The sequence below is a fragment of the Peromyscus leucopus genome, chromosome 1, assembly GCF_004664715.2.
Source record: "Peromyscus leucopus breed LL Stock chromosome 1, UCI_PerLeu_2.1, whole genome shotgun sequence".
Lineage (NCBI taxonomy): Eukaryota > Metazoa > Chordata > Mammalia > Rodentia > Cricetidae > Peromyscus > Peromyscus leucopus.
The window spans coordinates 119907457-119928097 of record NC_051063.1 but is presented as its reverse complement, the minus strand read 5'-3'; the positions used below and the strand labels follow the sequence as shown (position 1 = coordinate 119928097).

The window sequence follows — 20641 nt, the reverse complement described above, 5'->3', positions numbered from 1 at the left end:
GTATTTAGACCTTTAGCTAGGAATATGATCTGAAGTTCTGACAAGCTTCTTTTTCACTCCTTGACAAGTTCTTCTAGAATCTCATCCTTGTCAGAGTGTATGTGTGAAGCATGTGATAGATATTATCAGTCATCTCTCTCCTGCAGCCCTGTAGATTCATATGTCAAATTAAAAGACAATTATAATATAGAGAAGCTAACATAAATGAAAGTTTGATGTCAATATGTTCCTGAGGGGCACCAGTCTATCGCATTCTCTTTTTGTGTTTCTGTTGATGTATGTGTGCAGATGCACACTCATTTTGTGTGTACATCTGTGCTGAGGCCAAAGGTTAAAACTAAAACTGTGTGTCTTCCTCGGTCACTTTCTACCTTGCACTTAGAAACAGTTGTCTCACTGAACCTGGAGTTCACTAATACAGCTAGACTGTCTGTCTGTCTGCCCAGTGGCAAGGACCCTTCCGTCTCCACCTTCTCAGTGCTGGAACTACAGAAGTATGTTGCAGTGCTCGGCTTTTTATGTGACTGTGGGGGATCTGAACTCTGATCCTTATGCTTGTGCATCAAACACTTTATCTGCTGAACCATCTCCCTAGCCCTGTGCTCTTTTTCCATGTCTGCCTAGATCTGTTACCAGGATGACTACTCATCATTAGAAAGCTAATTAAGTAATCGAGCTGGGATTCATCCCAGTAACCTAGCTATACCAAAGTCCAGGTTTGAAGCTAGTAGTTTTAAAAGCATGGTCCATGAGCCCCTATGGAGATCAACACTATCATCAGAACAATGTTAACAAGTTATCTGTCTTTAAAAAACAAAACAAAAGAAACAAACAAAATATAGTGTCAATGATCCTTAGTGGTGCAAAAGCAGTGGTGTGTAAACATCCAAAGCCTTTCAATGAGTCAAACAGGAAGTGGAACAAACTGCACTAGCAGACATAATCATGCTACACCCACGCAAAAAGCAATTTATTCATTAAATTTTGTCCAAGCACACATATCTTATTTTGAGACTGGGTTTTCTGAAGTCATAGGCATGTGTCACCACATCTTTTTAATATTTTGTGTGACCAACTGGGAGGGTGGTCTCCTATGAAGCATTTCTACATTCTGGAGAAATATAAATGTCTGAAAAAAAAATGGTTGTGCAACTATTTGAACTGTAAGGTGACTGAATTATCCTTTTAATGAAGAATTTTATTTGACAGAATGACTGATAAACTGGATATCAGACGACTATATGGTAGACATTTTCTTATTAAAAATGAAGGAAGTGCACCTGTCACTTCAACCAACCAACAAAAAGTCGCCCATACCAAAGATAACATTCAAGCATTCAGACTGAAACGGGCTTAACAAGTCTCCAATATTTTGAGTGTTTTACTGAAATTAGTGATGTTATTAATAAAATGTGATTAAATGATATTGAACCAACCTTTAAAGACCTCCTTAAACCAGTGAACTAAGTACCCAATGTATGACAGTACAAGACCATTCGTGAACAAAAGATCCATTCAAACTGAAAGAGAGGCCAGCAGAAGACAAAGAGGTTTCATATGGTGTCAGGGTCAAAGGTGCAATCATCCCTGAAGAAACTTTGATGTAATAGTAAAGAACACCACCTTTTATCATTTAGAAAGCTTATTAAAACATTCTTTTTTCAAGAGCCCAGATTTTCTTTACAGCAATGTAAATGTTAAATCCTAAGCAACCATGAGAATCTTGTTTTATTAAGCTTCTTAACACTAAAAAAATGTGGTGTTGGGGGGGGGAGGGCAGGTGCAATTTCCATTAAAACATTTTAAATGAGTTAATATTAAAATTTCCCCTAAGTTTTACTTGTCATATGATAAATAGCACAAAATATAATATTCATGAGAAAAGCTTTTCATGGTACTCATTAATTTTAGAAAGCATAAGATTCTGGAACCAACAATGAGAATTTACTGCTACAAAATGTACATTTCTCAACACAAGCCACCACACTTCAAGAGGGCTAAAATAGATTCTTTTGGGAAAAGAGGTACAAAACTGATTTACCCTTTCTGCACAAAAAACAGATACACAGCATATCTCTGGACTTAAAATTTTATGTAAGTGGAGGCTACATGGGGTATCAGGAACACATAACAAGCCTCTGTGGGATAGGTAATAGGGAAAAGACAACGTAGAAGCACAGGTTCAAATGTTACTATACCATGATACTAAGCAATAGATTAAAGTAAGATAAAATAAAAGAAGCTTTTTTTCCCCCAACACAGATAAGCATTTCAGTATAACTGAAAATCACAAAGATCCCAGAGAGGGATGTATTTCTATGAACACTCAGGTAAACAAACATGAATAAAAGGAAATATGACCATCAAGCTTTTCTACCACATTCAACTTCAAAACTAACATTAAAATTCAATATCATCTAACTCTAGGTATTTCCTAAGCCAAACTATCCTGCACAGGAGGAAATTGACAGTAACTTTTCAGAATTCAAGAGACACAAAATATTCAATCTTATTTATTCATTTTCAAAACACTGAACAAGTACCTTTTGAAAAGATTCAAAATGACCACACACACACACACACACACAAAATCACAAAAGGTGACAATTTATTCAAAGGCAGTGGAACAGCAAGCATGCCATGGGAAACCCCAGTTCTGCACCTCCCGCCCGCCCACCCACACCACCGCATTTTTTTTTGGTAGGTGAACAACTTGCAGGGCACCAATCTGGCACTGAAATGATCAGGGAGCAGAACAGGTAAGGGAAAAGAAGGCAGATCAATTCTTCATGCTGCACTGTGGGACTCCACAGCTACAAATCCAAGGAGATGAAAATGCCAGGCATAAGCTCCAGCACTGACTAGGAGAGTATAGTAATAAAACAACTCATGAACTGAATACAAAGTGTTGAACTCACTCTTCACAGTCAAACACAACCTATCACCCCCACAAAATTTACTGTGGGACTATTGTTTTATCCCTACGCCATTTATTTCTAAACAACTCTCCAAGATGGTGCTATGAGATCCCCCAGTTTAACAATGAGGAAAATAATACTCAAAAAACTTAATAACTGGCCTCAAATCACACATCTGGTAAACACACAAATCAGCCTTTTTATATTTAAAAAAAAAAAAAAACGAGAAGAATGGCAGTCTGTTTTCAAACATTTGTGAATAATTCATGCAAATAATTTTTATTATTTGCACTTAAAGACTAGCTTAAACTTTATGCAATTGTTCAGGCTTAAGATAATATGCAACTTTAACTAGCTGTAACCAGCTATACTAAAAAAAAATCAATTGTTTCCTTTATGTCTTTTTTCCTAACAAAGTCTGTATAAAAGTTCAAGATTATATAATCTGAGAATGCAAGAAAATTCATTACCATTAAAATGCCTACAAACATCAGCAATGAATGAAGGCAAGAGAAGCAATGATAAGGACACACCGTTGTTTCATTTTCTATAGCCAAGTCACCAGTTCTAGTGATTTTATCTGGGAATATATCTCATGCTATTTTACTTTCCATCCCAATGGCGATTCTCTTCCCTTCACATTGGGGAGCAGGGGTGGGGAGTGTTTTTAGGAGCCTTGAGGCTGAGTTCCATGTGCACAACAGCCGCACTACTTTTAATTTTTCTGTTTTACTACCTTGCTTCCAGTTCCACTGACTTCAGTGCTCCTTGAACACCTAGGTAGTCTGAGTTACTGTATAGTAACTGCCCTTGAAAAATACTCAACCAAGCATTCATGTTCTACATAATGTACCTAGTTCAGCCTACTTTCCACACAAAGTATACTGTGTGAAACAAGAACAGCCTTGGAGACAGCCAGCAACAGGGCAGTTCCCAACTTTGCCAGTTTCTTGTTTGGAAGAACTTGGACAAGTCACTAACATAGCCTAGGGGTGATACTCTAAGAATACGTACATTACCTATCCAACAGATTAAATCCTGCATATAGTGCCCACCATACATCTAAAGCTCAACCACTGCTCCACCTCTGCTCGGCCTGAAAGCAGAAGGCCCAGTCCCGTCTCCACGCAGACTGCTCATTGCTGGCTCTTGCTGCTCCTTCCCTGTAGATGCCGTCTGCTGTGGCACTCTGCCCAAACAGTCCTATCTATTTCAGGAAGTCAGTCTCTCTCGAATTCCTCAGAAAGCTGCTTGTGGCACTCTTTAGGATGCTTAAGTCTTAACCATAGGGCAACCCAGTAACTCACTTTCCATCTATACGAAGTCTTCAAATCCCTTTTATGCCCACATGAATCTTACAAAATATTTGTTGACTAACCACATCTCATTGTTGTTGAAATGTTGTGGAAATGTTATTCAGAACAGATGACTAGCAGCTTAAATAAGTTGTAAGATGCATGCACCCCCCAACATTGTCTTTCTGCCTTGATCTAAAAGAAACTAGATAGAAATAGTTTATAGAGTCACTCAGAGAAGCTGTAATATGCCAACTTAATCTTACTCAGCCATGTTTGGTTGGCTAGCATGTTAGTCTTCAAAAATTGGGGAATGTCACTTAAAAGTCTCAGATTTTCAAGAAAAATAGGAAGAACTCACAAAGTGAGCTCATTTTCTCAAAACTAAAGCTCAGCTAGGCAGGCCTCTAGGATGGCCTGTGTCTGCCCACTTGGTACATCAGTCTTGTTTTTCAGATTAAAATATATTTTTTATTAGTTCTTTGAGAATTTTGTACAGTGTTTTGATCATATCTACCCTCCTTCCCCATCTTCTGACGTTCACCCCACTCACCTTTGTGTCAGTCCCTCAACCCCATCAAGGCCAAATATTCTGGAATGTGTGGCCTTCCACTGAGCAGGTCAACTTATCAGAGGCTATATACTCTTTGGGCCCTTCATCTAGTAGTTAAAAAAAAAATACACATTTTGTGTGTCTGTGAGCATGTACGTGTTTGCCTGAATATATGTATAAGTACTACATGGTGCCCGGGGCTGGCAAAGGCCAAAAGAAGGCACTGGATCCCCTGGAACTAGGATTACAGAAGGCTGTGAGCTGCCACATGGGTGCTAGGAACCAAATCTGAGGCTTTTGAACCACTGAATCATCTTGCCAGCCCCTGACCAGAATTTGGGACCTTTCAAAAAAAAATTGAGTGTGTATGTGTGTGCACACATAATGTAGCAAGTTAAATAAAGTCACCAATTAAACTATGAATTACTGTTATAGTATAAACTCCTAAAGTCCCTCAAGTCTGTCTTTCTGATTTTTTTGTCACAGAGTCTCACTTTGCAGCTCTGGCTGGCATGGAACTGACTATGTACATCAGGCTGGCCTCAAACTCAGAGAGATCATTTCCTTCTGCATCCTGAGTGCTGGGATTAAAGGTGTGCACCACCATACCCAGCTGTCTTTCTTTAGTCACTAGAAAGCTTACCACCCAGAGATGGCTAGTTATCATATATTATTGTATAAAAAGGGAATCTCAGAAGACAGCAAAGTAGAATCTAAGGTATTCCCTACTATAATTTTTAATAAGTGAGCTAAAGATCAATTAATGCCCAGTGTGACATGCAGTAAATTCTGAGTTCTGAGCATCAAGATCTTTAATTCCATGTGATTGAAGTGTGTGCGTGTGTGTGTGTGTGTGTGTGTGTGTGTGTGTGTGTGTGTGTGAGAGAGAGAGAGGGGGGGGGAGAGGGAGAGGGAGAGGGAGAGGGAGAGGGAGAGGGAGAGAGAGAGAGAGAAAGGGAGAGAGAGGGAGAGAGAGAAAGGGAGAGGGAGAATTTGTCTGCAGAGATAACCCGCAAGGTCACAAACAGAGAACACACCTTGACAGAAAACTCTTGGGAAGAAAGCTGCTCACTCTGATGAAAGAACAGGGACTTAAGTTAAATTTCCTACTGTACTGTAGGCTTGATAACTCTCTGCATAGCAGTCCCCAGATCCCTATGTCGAGTTTTCTTTCCTGCTGTTGCTTGCACTGAAAGACAAAAAGGCCGTTGAGTCTTCCTAACATATGGGTAAAATCTCTTAGGATTTTTTCCTAGAAAACATACAGCACATCATTCCTACATGCTAACTACATCAACATAAGAAGTATTCTAGTGTAAATCCCAAGGGCCTGGAGGATAAATCTCGTCAAAAGGGGCCACTGAGCTAGACAAGGCAACACATGCCTCTGAAAGTTCAAGGCCAACCATGGGGTAAGGTGGGACGTGGTCAGTGTATATGTGTGTGCATGCCTGAGTACATGCTATACTTAGTATCTTTTCTGGCTCTTAAACTTTTGTAAAGGAATTATATGGCACCTAATACTGTGTGACTTAGCTATGCTCTTTATGTAACTGTTTGTTTGTTCTCATCCCTACACAGTATGTTCCATGGTGTAAATGATTATCTCACGTTGATGGGGATTTTGGAACTTTCTCATCTAGGACTTCTACAAATACAGTTGTTGGGGATTTTTTTTTTTTTTTTATGTAGCTTTTGGTTAACGTGCATCCAAACTTTGGCTGAGTACACAACGATGATGAGTGGAAAAGTTGGATCATAGGGTATGTGGATATTCAACTTCAAGCAGAAACCACCAGTTTCTCAAAGCAGTCACAAATGTTTACACTTTCCTAAGAGTATAAGCCTCAGGGTATTCCTTGGCTCTCCCACCCTCAGTACTGTCTTCTAAACTGGGCTGGATGATGGGCTCCAAAGATGTCCATACCCTAATCCCAAAGCCCTAGGTATTTTCTCAAATAGAGTAAGACTCTGAGGAGATCTCATCCTGGATTAATCAGGTAAGCCTTAAAAGAGAGAAGCACAGCAAGCTTTGAGATGTTCAGCAACACCTTCATTTCTGATTTCTTGACTCTAAAATCAAGAGAATGATTTTTCTTTGCTTGTTACTACCTCTTTTCTATTTAAACACTCTTGTGCCTCCATGTCTTATTGCTTCACCATCACTGGCACTAGCACAGCAGAGGTCATCTGCTTGCTCTGATTGGCTACTGGGCATCCTCTTCTGTCTTCACTGCCTATTTTCTGTCGTATGGTTTGGGGTTTTTGTTTGTTTGCTTTTTTTTTTTTTTTTTTTTGGCTTATTTTGCCTACCATGTGCCCTCTCTTTTCCATTTTTAATGGGGCTTGATTTCATAAGCTGATGCTTTGAATGTGTATTCCCTGGCTGGTGGCACTGCTTTGGGATGCTGTGGAATCTTTAGAAGTGGGACTTAGCGGAAGAAATGGATCCCTGGGGACAGGCCTTTGAAAGTGATATAAAGGCCCTGTTTCTGAGCTTGCACTGTTTGCTTCCTGGTCTATCGTGAAATATGGGGCCTCTAACATCCTCCTCTAATACCACAGACTTCTCTACCACAATGGACTGAGTTATCTGAAACTATGAGCCAAAATAAATTTTTCTTCCTGAAAGTTTTTCCTATCAGATATCTCATCATAGGGATGTAAGCTATGTTAATAATGCCCTTGTATAGTTAGGTGCTATTTAATAAGCCACTGCCTATTCCAAAATCATGAAGATATTTCATACTTTTTTTCTAAATTTTGTTATCTTTCATCAGTGACTTATATGGACTTAACTTTTTTAAAACACAGAATGAGGCAGGATTAAGATTCATGTTTCAGTCATACATAAATAACTCAAGTCACTACTAAAACGATCATTCTTTCCTTATTGCAAGGCACTATCAGTTTGTCCCTATGATTGTTACTTTGGGGAAGCTGGTTGCCACATCATAAAGAAAGACCTGTGTGATAAGCAGCTGAGACCTCCAGCTAACATGCTCTCAAAACTGATCTTGATTTTGTACCACTTTTCTTCAAAAATAAGTCAGTACTTACATAAAGTCACTCAATATCCCCACTTATCCAAAAGGCAGGGAAATACATTCAGAGCTCCCCAGTGGCTGCTTCATTTATAGACTTTCACCTGGTCTCAAAACAAAACACACACACACACACACACACACACACACACACACCTAACCCCAAATATAAAATATGATCTGTAATACACAAGATCCATACCTATAAGCACTCTCATTTCCTGTTTGACCTTCAAGTTTCTAAGCCATCCAGCTATCCCTTCTAAGCAGCCAGATAGCAAGGAGTGGCTTCATCTTCCACATTCCTTTAAGAAAATATCTTCACCTCCTTCATCTCCCACACCCTTTTAAGCAAATCTCCAACTTAGTTTATAGCCTTTGTGAATGACTGTCTTGCTTAAGTTCTTCAGTTCAGTAACACCTTTCTCTAAACCTCTCAGAATCTTGTACAATGCTTTTTATGCAACTGACTTTTATCATAGACATAGATACTTTAGGATTTGTCCTTATCAGTCTGGCTATTGGCTACAGTCTACCTTCTAAACCAAATATGCAAAGCCTACCTGGAATCCCTGAGACCTTTTCTGAGTTTAAGGAGGTCGAAATGATAACATCTATAACAATTTATATCCCTATGTGGTATCATGTACCTGTACTTCTAGGTACTGGAAAACTGAAGCAATTAGAATCACTTTTACTCAAATTCAAAGGCAGCCTACACAATATAGAGAAAACCCCATTTTTAAAAAACACCAAGTATGGTAGCACACAGACAAAATAACTATACTGGGAAGACCAAGACAAGAAGATCAGACAGCAAATTCCAGGACAGCCAGGCTACACAGTGAGACCTTGTCTCAAAAAGTAAAACAACAAAGAGCTTGTCTTTTTCAATTCGTTGGCATCTACATCGGCAGTGTGAAAGAGAGGATAAAACAGCTGATACCTTAGTGGTGACACTGACCTGTGTCAGAAGTTATAAAACACCTTATCCCTATACTCTTAACATGAAAAAAACAGCAGTTCTTTTAAAAAATATTCATTTTATGTTTTTAAGGCTCTCATATAGCCCAGGTAGGCCCATGTAGCTATTTAGCTAAATTTTAATCTTGCTACCCTCCACCTCCCAAGTGCTAGGATTTCAGGCATGCGCTACTACTCCAAAACTGTTGCTGGAGATGGAACCCTGGACTTCATACATATTGGGCAATCACTACCAACTTCGATATACCCCAAACCCCTGGGAAGGTCTTTATCTCTTCTTAAAAGTTGATCTTGTAGTGGCTAGAGAGATGGCTAGCTGTTTGGCACGTTGCTCAGATGGAAACCATTACAGAAAACCATAATCAATCAACATGCAGAGTCACGGAGTCCCAGTGAGTACATCTACAATACATTCCTACACCCAAAGCTCAAGGAACATTGCAGAAGTCCGAGCAGAAAGACTCTAGAGCAGCAGTTCTCAATCTTGGGTTGGGGGGGGGGTCGCATATCAGATATTTACATTACAATTTGTAACAGCAGCAGAATTATAGTTATGAAACGGCAACGAGATAATTTTATGGCTGGGAGGGTGACCACAACATGAGGTATTAAAGGGTTGCAGCATTAGGAAGGTTGAGAACCACTGAATTAGAAGATCAGGAAGTTTGTCAAATAATGTCAAAAGCTATACTATGAAGTCTCACCAACATGACTGCCCAGACATGAGTTGAATAAGGATGACACCAATGGGCATACCAAAGTGGATGGAGGATAGGCCACAATGCCTCAAGCGTACACAAAGAACTACAGGCAACTAAGAAATGGTGAGAGCAGAACAAATAGTCTTCCCCAAGAAAAAGCACACCAATTGGTTATTGGATACCATATGCCAGCTCTGAAACTGTATATACAAGTAATATCATATACACCAAGCAGGGTTTATTTAGGAATGAATGTGTATGTGTGTCGCATGTGCGTGTGCATGCACACATAATGAAGAAGCCATAAATTTGAAAAAGGTGGGGAGTAATATGGGAGGGTTTAGAGGAAGGAAAGGGAAAGGAGAAATGATGTAATTATGTTTTATGTTACAGTCTCAAAAATAAAAGGAAAAAAGTGTGCTGTTCTTTTTCTAAAGACATTTATTTTATGTATATAAGGGTATATATGTATGTAAGACATACTTCAAGTATGTCTGTATACCACTTTGCATGCTTGGTGCTAGTAGTGAGCAGAAGAGGTGTTGCATCTCCTGTAACTAGAGTTCAGGATGGCTGTGAGCCACTGCGGTGGTCTGAGTGAGAATGGCCCCATAGGCTCATTATTTGAATGCTTAAGTCACCAGGGAGTGGCACTATTTGAAAGGATTAGAAGGATTAAGAGGTGTGGCCTTGTTGGAAGAAGTGTGTCATTGAGGATGGGCTTTGGGGCTTAAAAAGCCCATGCCAGGCCCAGTCTGTTTGTCTCTGTCTCTTTCTTGGCCTTTGGATCAGCTACTGCTCTAGAACCATGGGTGCCTCTATGCCTCCATGCTCCCCACCATGATGATAATGCACTAAACCTCAGAAACTGTAAGCAAGCCCCCACTTAAATGCTTTCTTTTATAAGAGTTGCCTTGGTCATGGTGTCTCTTCACCATGTGACTAGATTAACCACCATGTGGGTGCTAGAAACTGAATCTGAGTCTTTTGCAAGAGCAGCAAGCGCTCTTAGCTCTTAACCGTTCAACTATCTCTCCATTGTGGTGATAATTTAATTGTGCTGAAATGTGATTTTATTTGTATGTTAATAAATAAAGTTTGCCTGGAGATCAGAGGTCACAGCAAGCCAGCAACAGAAGTCAGGAGGTGGTAGCCCACACCCTTAATCCGAACACATGGCAGGTAGTCTCTGTGTGGTCAAGGACACAGCCAAGCATGGACAGAGCCTTCAATCCCAGTACCAATCATAGAGACCTGGAGGTCTGAATAGACAGCAGTGACAAGGAAGTCATGTGGCTGACTTGGAGCCAATGAGAAGGCAGAAAAGAAAGGCAATAAAAACACAAGTCAGACAGGAAGAAGCTCTCTCTGGGGAAGCTACTGCTGATAGTAAGCTAAAGCTAGTCAGAGCTATTGCTCTGATCTCTTTGGCTGTTACCCCTGTATTTGGCTCTGTGTTTCTTATTTAATAAGACTGTTTAGAAATTTGTCTACACTCCATCCCCAAACAGCAGTTCCTAATGAAACAATAACATTATTGGCTTTATTAAATCTTGGTGCAGATTCTGCTTTAGTTTATTTCTCTTTGATCCTCTTTTATAGGAGTTCTGGAGTACTGGCACCTTGGAATAATCCCTTCCTCATGATTGTTTCCTGTCCATATGACACTGACAGAAGTCACCTTTGGACAGAGTTAAGTTTCATGGCTCCTTTTTCAGAGAACATATCTGCTGGGGAAACAGGCACTACAAACCCAGAGGCAGACTGTTATAGCTACAGATGCCTATCTATAATCAGCAGCAGTGCCTTTCAGGATCAACTGACAGATAAATGATGGACAAATAACCTATCTGTGAGGACAGAGGGAAAGAATGTGACAGAAAAGGGAAAAATCAAATTCAATACACAAAGCACTTTTCCCCCTAGAGTTGTATTTGCAAGTACACTAGACTGATGTTGGCAAACTTTTCCTTTAAGCACTAATAATAAATATGGGGCTTTGTGGGTCATACAATCTCTATTGCAACTTTCCAGTTCTACCTTGGTAATGAAAAGAAGCCACACTCAAATGTTAATGAATGAGTGTGTTTACAATAAAAGGTGACTGAGAGTATTTGGTTAGTGGGCCAGGGTCTGCCAATTCCTGTCCCAGGCTCAGTGTATCAGGTACTCAAGTAAAGCCTGATTGATGAATATATGAATGCTTTCAAAAACTTGTTTGATTAAAAATGTTATTAGAAAAGACACAGCAAGACTTCTTGACAGCAAATCAGTTTTTCTTTTGTTACAGTTTTATTCAAGGATGATATGCTGACCTGTGCTGCCTACTGTTCTTCTGGTTATTATAATAGAAGTTTTATGCCATAGCTTCTGCTTGCAAGGATCAATGTAGAAATATGAGTGTGTGGCTGGGCGGTGGTGGCGCACACCTTTAATCCCAGCACTCAGGTGGCAGAGGCAGGCAGATCTTTGTGAGTTCGAGGCCAGCCTGGTCTACAGAACAAGATCCAGGAAAGGCACAAAGCTATACAGAGAAACCCTGTCAAAGAAGAAGAAAAGAGAAGAGAAGAGAAGAGAAGAGAAGAGAAGAGAAGAGAAGAGAAGAGAAGAGAAGAGAAGAGGAAGAGGAAGAGGAAGAGGAAGAGGAAGAGGAAGAGGAAGAGGAAGAAGAAGAAGAAGAAGAAGAAGAAGAAGAAGAAGAAGAAGAAGAAGAAGAAGAAAAGAAATATGAGAAATTTGAGAGTGTGACTCTGTGGTAGATCATTGGTTAGCATGGGATCAATCAACAAGGGCACAGCTATCAGTGTCTGATTTTCATGTACCTAAAAAGACACAACATCTACCTTCAAAATCAAAACATCAACAAAGCCCACAAAGTGCTAACAAGTACCCGGAAAATTTAGAAATATAATCTAACTTCAGAGAGGTTTTTGTTTTGTTTTGTTTTGTTTTTAGAGACCATAAAGACCACCACAGTGGCTGAGAAGAGTGGTAGAGTTCTTGCTACCACGCACAGACTTTGGATTTGCTCCCTAGCACCACAAAACAAGCAAGCAAATAACAAGTGCATGGCATTCCAGAGGCTGACTTTTCTTTTGGTGAAGATGCAGTCACTTGAAGTAAGGGCTAACAAATATCCTGACAAGAGGCCTGATGACAATTTACTGCAGAACAACTATATACGCAGGGCCAACTTTATATGCAGGGCAACACAGTGAAAAGGACAGACTGGCTTAATTTTAATGCCAGCTTTGATTATGACACTTTCTGCTGCTGAGACCAGGCCCCTCACATGGAGGTCGGTGTGATACCTGACTTTTCTACTTCATGGGATTCTCAGGAAGAGCCCATCAGGTGATGAATATGAAAACCACACCACAACATAAAGTAGTACAAAACTCGCATTAGAATTGAGTGACTTGCCGGGCGTTGGTGGTGCACGCCTTTAATCCCAGCACTCGGGAGGCAGAGCCAGGCGGATCTCTGTGAGTTTGAGGCCAGCCTGGGCTACCAAGTGAGCTCCAGGAAAGGCGCAAAGCTACATAGAGAAACCCTGTCTCGAAAAACCAAAAAAAAAAAAAAAAAAAAAAAAGAATTGAGTGACTTTTAAGTCAACATCTGAGAACATAACGAGGGATGGGTGCAGTTATTAATCCAAGATTCAGCAAACACACTGCATAAAAGGCCTGCTTGCCGCATAATAGATCACTTGTTAGGAATTAGTTGAAAATGTCTCACTTCTGAGATGATGCCAATTCCTTAGTCAGAAGTGTCAGGGAATGGTTCATAAAATGGTATATCAATTATTTTGCTAGCACAGACTTTCTAATTGCTTATACTGAGCATTTACCATTGCAGAAGGTCAAAAACAAGCACAGCCACACTCCATATAATGGCATTCAATAAATGACTAGTGGTTCCACAGGTTATACTGCCTGGTGATCCCACCGCTGTCTCAGTTTTCACTAGTATATGCTCATGTGTGTCTGTGGTGAACAGATGTGTGACGGAATTCTTCCTGGGGGAGAATTCTGTGTGTTTGGAATGGTGAAGTAACCTTAGTTATGTGCTTCAGATGGTGGAAATAACCTTAGAAACAGAATAAGGAAACATTGTTAAAAGTTTATTATCTACGCCAAGGAGGAGTTTGAAGTTAGATGATTAGGCATCAGGGAACTATCCCAACTTAACAATTAGAAGGAGCCTTAACAAGTACTGCTCACTACATACTACCATTTCTCTTACATATCTCATACTGCTTTGAAGGGCATTCAGAGTAATAAAGGTAGATGCTGCATGACATCAAAGTAGGTAAAAATGGCTCTTAAAGGGGAAACAGTAGGGAAAATAAACAAGTCAGAGATGGTGTCTGTGATGACCAATCTTCACTGTCACCTTGACTGTATTCAGAATCACCATGGACATAGACCTCTCAGTGTATCTATTATGAGGGTGTTTTCAGTGGAAGGAAGACCCACCCTGAAAGCGGGTAGAGTCAATGCATGAGTTCGGACTGACTGCATAAAAAGGAAAAAGCAAACAGAGCACAGCACACAAGGCTCTCTGCTTCCTGACTGTGGATACAATGTGACAACTGCTCCACACTCCACAGAACTGTCAGTCAAAATGAGCTCTCCTTAAGTTGCTTTTATCAATTTTTATAGAACGTAAGACAAAGCATTCCTTCCTTCCTTCATTCAGTGTATGTAGCCCCCCTGAGAGACTATCCCTGCTCCAATAGATGGCCCTATACCCACGCACATACTGGCAGTACTCAGTAGACTGAGTAGGTTTATAAAAACGAAAAGGAACATGGGAGAGATGGTTCATCACTAAAAGCATGTATTGTTCTACAGTTTGGTTCCCAGCAGCCACATCAGATAGCTCACAACTGTCTGTAACTTCAGCTCCAGGGACTTCAATGCTCTCTTCTGGTCTCTGTGGGGACCTGTGAGCCCGTGCACATACCCATATACAGACACACAACACATACTTAAAAAGCAAACATTGGGTGATGGCGCACATGAAACTGGAAGGGAATAGTTGTGGAGAATGGAAGCAGTTGGAAGGAGGGAGTATGGATAGATTTGATCATTTATTTTCTTCAAATATTAAAATTAAATAAAAATTTAAATTTATATCTGTAGTAGTTTGAATGAAAATGCCCCTAAAGGATCATCGGGAGTGGCACTATTAGGAAGTGTGACCTTGATGGCGTAGGTGTGGCCTTGTTGGAGGAAGTGGAAGTAGGCTTTAGGGTTTCAAATGCTTCAGCCAGGCCCTGTGTATCTCTCTTCCTGCTGCTCTCTGCCAGTCCTGATGCAGAACTCTCAGCTACCTCTCCAGCACCATGCCTCCCTGAATGCTACCATGCTTCCTGCCATGATAATGGGCTACTCCTCTGAATGTAAGCAAGCCTCCAATTAAATGCCTTCTTTTATAAGAGTTTGCTGTGGTCACCATGTTTCATCACAGCAACAGTAACTGTAAGACTGTATTACCTTTATTTGTATTTGTCGTGAGACCAGGGGGTGGGAGTGGAAGGGTGGGGAGAGGAAAGAATGTGTGCCATAGCACATGTGTGGAAGTCAGAGGACAACTCCTAGGAATCAGTTTTCTCCTTGCACCATGTGGGTCCTTGGGATCAAATTTAGGTTGTCAGGCTTGGCAGCAAGTGCCTTTACTTGCTGAGCAATCACAATTGTCCAAGGATTCCGAGCCCCCCCTCCCCCCCAGAAATGAGAAAAGCAACTAACTAATATACTGTTCACTAAATAAAATGCAGTAGGCCTATAGGATCTACTTGCTAATTTGAAACCAGTTGATGTTATTCTTCCCACCAGTTAGTATGAAAAATAATGAGTACTTAAGAGGCACAATATTCTAAAGATAAACAAATTACTCAGGAGAAATATACTTTAACCTTCATCCACATAACACAAGAGCACTTCATACTGCTTGTAAGTAGAAAAGAATATGCTATGATCAACAATACCTATTCAATAAAACATGGAACTCTAGGCTTGTTTTCTGGTATTATTTTCCCAACTACACATCTATAGTATCATAACTAACTTCAGAAACAGCCCATCCATCAGGAGCCAGAATTACAAACCAAAAATCTTAAAAATACAACACTGTGCATAGCTTTTGCGAATATTATCACTTAGGTAATTCCTCATCAGGTTTATGTGGTCAATATGTTTTGTTCTATCAGGAGGGGGTTGGGTGGATAAAGAATACTGAACAGTAGGGCAGAGTGCAGAAGACATCTCCAAGTCCAACAGTTCCTTTTTGGTATTTTTAAAATGCCCGAATTCTATAAAAGATCTTATTTGAACAAAGGAGTTCAAATGGCTACAGTGCATTTGGCAGCACTAGTCTATGTCCCTAAGAGCCAACCCAGAACAACAGCAGGCTAAGCTAAGGGACGGTTAACAGTCATCAACACCTCAGAGCATAACAACACCATCAGACCAATTAGACAGCCACCCTGTTTCTCAATTGACATGTTTTCTATACACCAGTTCATCAATTCACCTAAAGTTTTCCAGACTTTACCACTAGATTAAAAACCGGAGCCAGGCTTGGTTGTTCAAGTCTATGATCCCAGCACTTAGGAGGCTAATATAATAAGCTTGGAAAGTCAGGAGTTCAAGGGCAGTGTGGGCTCATGAAACCTGCCACCCCTTGAGGGAGAAAAAATGGCCAGAGACATATAACTCTTTCCTAAAAGGTCCAAGGTTCAAAAATTATTTCAAGGCTGGAGAGATGGCTCAGAAGTTGAAAGCACTAGTGTGCTGCTCTTGCAGAGGACCGGGGCAGTGGTGGCGAATGCTTTTAAGCCTAGCACTTGGCAGGCAGAGGCAGGCGGATCTTTGTGAGTTTGAGGCCAGCCTGGCCTACAAAGAGAGTTCAGGGCAGCCAGGGCTACCCTGTCTCAAAAAACAAAAATAACAACAAAAAGTGTGTGAAATGGGTGGATACTGGCAGCAGGTTAAGAATGAGAGGACAGGTGCGTGAAGGGCATCACCCCACTGTGCTTGGGATGTTTCCTATGGTACTCTAGCTGAATATGTTCATGATTTCTGAATTTTTAAGCTTGGGTTGATGAGAAATGGCTCAGTGGATAAAGGAGTTTACAGCCAACCTGAGTTAGATCTCCAGGACCCACATGGTGGAAGGAGACAGCGGAGTCCCTCAGTTGTCCTGTGCTCCACACTCACACTGGGGCAAGTGTGCACATGCATAATGCAAGCACACACACACAAATAAATGTAACTTTAAAGTCTATTATTTGGGGGCTGAGAATGTAGCTGTGATAATACTTGCCTAGCATGAATGAGACCCCAGGTTCAATCCCCAGCACGACAAAAACTAAGAAAACTCAACTATTACTTTGAGGATTTATATTTCCTAGTATTATTACTCTTAAAGAAGAAACAGAGGATTGAAGTATTAATGATAATCCATTACAAGTGCTGTGTATCACTGAACCTTACCACCATGTTAGATAGAAAGTTATCGCTGCATTTTACAGAGGCACGGAAGGGTTAAATAATTCCTCACTATCACCTGGCTGTTATTAGTAATACCTAGGATGTGAGACCAGGGCAGCCTGACTCTATAGTGTTAGCACTTAGCCACAGCCACTGGCTCTCATGTAGCCAGAACTCCATCTTAATCATGCTGAATAATTAATGCAGACGCAAAAGAGGCCAAAATGAATGTATAAATCTGGGTAAGAGGGACCTGGATCAACAAGCCTACACACCTTCCTGATAAGGTAAAGGGCAGAGTAGGGTAGGGCAGACAGAGAGACAGAGAAGAACAGGCACATCCTCCACACAGACCTTCTGTTGAAGTAGACTGCGAGGCTCCTTAGCACTGCCCTGCACACCCTTGACAAGAGTACTACAGAGCAGAGACTCACTTCAGAGTGAGAGAAGCTGGAGAGAACCTACCACCCATTTACCCAGATACTTGACTACCATAAGCCTTCTAGCTATCAGGCTTCCCTTTCCTACAGTCTCCTTTCTGCCTAATCTGACCAAAACTTCCGTAAGTTGGTCCCAAAGGCTTCTTTCACTTTGAATTTTATTTTTGACTCTGAGAGGAAAGTGTGTTCTGATTTGTGTGTATGTGTATGTGTGTGTGTATGTGTGTCTTTAAAGAGCAGCACCAAATTGATCTTGGCTTTACAAGTGAAGTGCCAAACAACTGGCTAAAGAGTAAAACTGCCTGTTCAATAACCCAGAGCACCAGTAAAGAGAGGCTTGTCATTCTTAAAGGGTCACACCTCTGAGCTTCTCAGACATCACATCTGTGTATCCCCTGACCACAGAGTGGGCAAACAGAAGTCTTCACCTTCAAAGGAGTATCTATATTCAAAGTGTAGTCTTCACTGCTTGCTGCGTCTTCTTGATCCCTGCTTTAAGGTATAGTCCACTTGTGATATTAAAGAGAAAGTAACTCATCTTAAATGCAAACACACCAAGCAAACAGCCTCGGTCGCTCTATGCGACACCCACAGGCTAACCGCCCTGCTCCATCCCTCTCATACTTCCAACAAGTCATCTGTACACACCACTCATTCTTCTAAAGAGAAGGGAGTCCAAAGTAGAGCTTCATTCTGAAAATCCATCAACAACAATAAATTGAAGCAGAGAAAAAAAGGTGACTTCCTAAGAGGATTCTTGAGGTGATAACTTTAGGAAAAGAAAGGAAAATCTCTTTCCCTGTCACTATGAATTTATCTTGTCCAAGTAGTGTAATAATAGAGTACATTACAACATTTCAAACTGCATTTAAGAAGTAAGCATTCCTTTAATTTCAGGTAATGCTCTCTCTAAATTATTAAATTATCAGGGATAATTTTCCATACCAATTTCACAAATTCCTAAAAGAAATTTTATGGTTGGCTGAAATTAACTCTAAAATAAACAATCTAAAAAATAATCTTTTGCTTTAAAACAAGAAAATTAGTCATGCATATTCTAACTCTTAGGATAATCTTAAAGATGTGTGGTCACCAACATTGTGCTACTGTAAACAATATCTTATGACTAAACATCTACTACCCACTCCACCCCTCAAATCCTACCCACCAGAAAAATAAGACTTTAAAGTCTTATCACGCTGACTTAGGTGTATCCTCACGTACTTTAGATTTTTTAAAAATTAAGTTCTATGTCCGTTACATAAGGTTACAGGCTTAAGTCTCTACTCACACAGTTGAGGTTGATGAGCAAACAGCTGTCCTGTGTCTTGAGATAGACATTAGCTTCCTGCCTTTCCTATCCTCATAAGCAGCTACTTAAAGTTTGAGTTTTATGCAAGAAAACATTTTAAAGCCTTCAGTGTTTTACTGCAGCAGACTTCAGATTCATTCCTGTAACACATTTAACATGAAACAGAGTTGAGACAGTTAAAACTTATCATGTAAATTTATCACATTTAATCATCTAAAAGTTAAAGGAATGCTTTCACTATTTCAGTGACACAAACAGGGTAGTAACAACCATAACCTACCACTTTTTCTACACAAGGCCATAAGCTATGTGAACCAGGGTTACTTTTCATAATCATTTGATCCAAAGTTAGTTAAACTAGGTAGTCTTCAATTTTTCTGAAGTTTAGCAATTTATTTAGAATACCTGCCACAACTTTACAAGTGGTGGATGGAGGGCCTTCAGTTCTCCAAGGACAGTTCTGTCCCAGCTCTTAGAGAAAGAGGTCCTAGTCCTGCTGTGACAGCAGAAAAGTGCTAGCTGACATGTGCTGTAGGGACCTGCAGCACAGGCCCCCAGATTCTGTCTCTACAGTACCACCACTGCTGCAGACTAATCAGATCCTACTCAAACTGAACTTGTAAAGCAAAACATAAAACCAAAATGTTTAGAAATCAGGAAGTGATTACAGTTAAGATAACTCCTATCTGCATTTCATTAATGTATATACACAGGCAGCCATGATGACATTTTGTACTGTAGAAACAAATAGGAATATTTTAGTTTAAAGATTCCACTTAAAAAAATTATACTCCTAGATAAAAATGATGTTTGTAGTATTTAAAAATTTGATGCAGGGACTAGTAAGATGAGTTAGCTGTAAGGGCTCTTGCAGCCAAGCCTGAAAACGAGTTTGATTCCTAGAACCCACCCACTGGTGGAAAGAGAACTGACTCAAGTTGTTCTTGGACCCCCACATGTATGCCAGGGCACATATGTACCCCTCTCCTACCCATGCCCCCCACAATAAATAAATGAATGTAAAAAAAAAACTGATGCAGAGTACTCTTAAATAGTATTACTGCCCATATATTTATTCAATCTATTTTTAAAATTCTGGCCTCACTGCTGTGACAGAGCAACATAAAGGGACAAATTTTAGGCTTAGATGGCTCAATGTTTTTCTTTCTAATTGGCAATAAACTTCAGCAAAATAAATTTCAATAAAATTCTTGAAAATCCAGGTAACTACTTCCCTACTATATGAACACTGGCTTCAATATATCTATACTGTTCTCATTATTACAGTAAAGTTTAGGACAAGTTTTACTATTTCATGAATATAGTATAAATACTTAACAGTTGTGCAGCATGACTTTTAAAAGTACAAGAAATAACTTCGAAAGCCACCAACTTTACAAGTATTACATTACCTAATGCTGAAATACTGCACATATGCTATGCTATAAAGATGACTAAATGAGTTTATTCAAAACAAATACTTCTTTATAACACAAAAGATCTAAGAAGTAACTCAACATTTCACAAAGTTTGTAATTCCTGGAAAACCTTCCACACAAGAGTTTTATGGACATGCTCTATCCTCCTTCCAATAAGACTGTACATCACATACTCATCACAGACTATGGAACTGAGGCTCGCTCTCCTCAACTCACTGCTCATTAGCCTCAGGCTAGATTAGATGACAGGCCACAGTGATCCAGTGTATTTACAGCAAGCCGTGTCTGGAATTGAGTATCATATAGTCAAATACAACACTAGTAAACTAGCTTTATCAGGAACATAACAGGATCATGAAGCAATCTCTTTGGAGGAAATAATTATGGGAAACTGGAGGGAGCAGCCGCCAAGGGGGTAAAAAGGAACACAATTGAAATGCTGTTAAATAAAGAGGA

At 40.1% G+C, this 20641-nt stretch overlaps 1 protein-coding gene across 7 annotated transcripts in view; it reads right to left on the bottom strand.

The window, feature by feature from the left end:
- The window catches only part of Zfand6 (zinc finger AN1-type containing 6), a 69847-nt gene that overhangs the window by 15354 nt on the left and 33852 nt on the right, over positions 1-20641 (bottom strand). For 3 of the 7 annotated variants that reach the window (XM_028873844.2, XM_028873847.2, XM_028873842.2), the window contains exon 2: positions 18726-18886. The exons of 3 other annotated variants lie outside the window; for them this stretch is intronic. The gene's annotated coding sequence lies outside the window, so the exon portion shown is untranslated. Of the gene's footprint in view, positions 1-5803; positions 5956-18725; positions 18887-20641 lie in introns of all 7 variants that reach the window. One more of the 7 variants, XM_037197690.1, reaches the window with a different exon arrangement.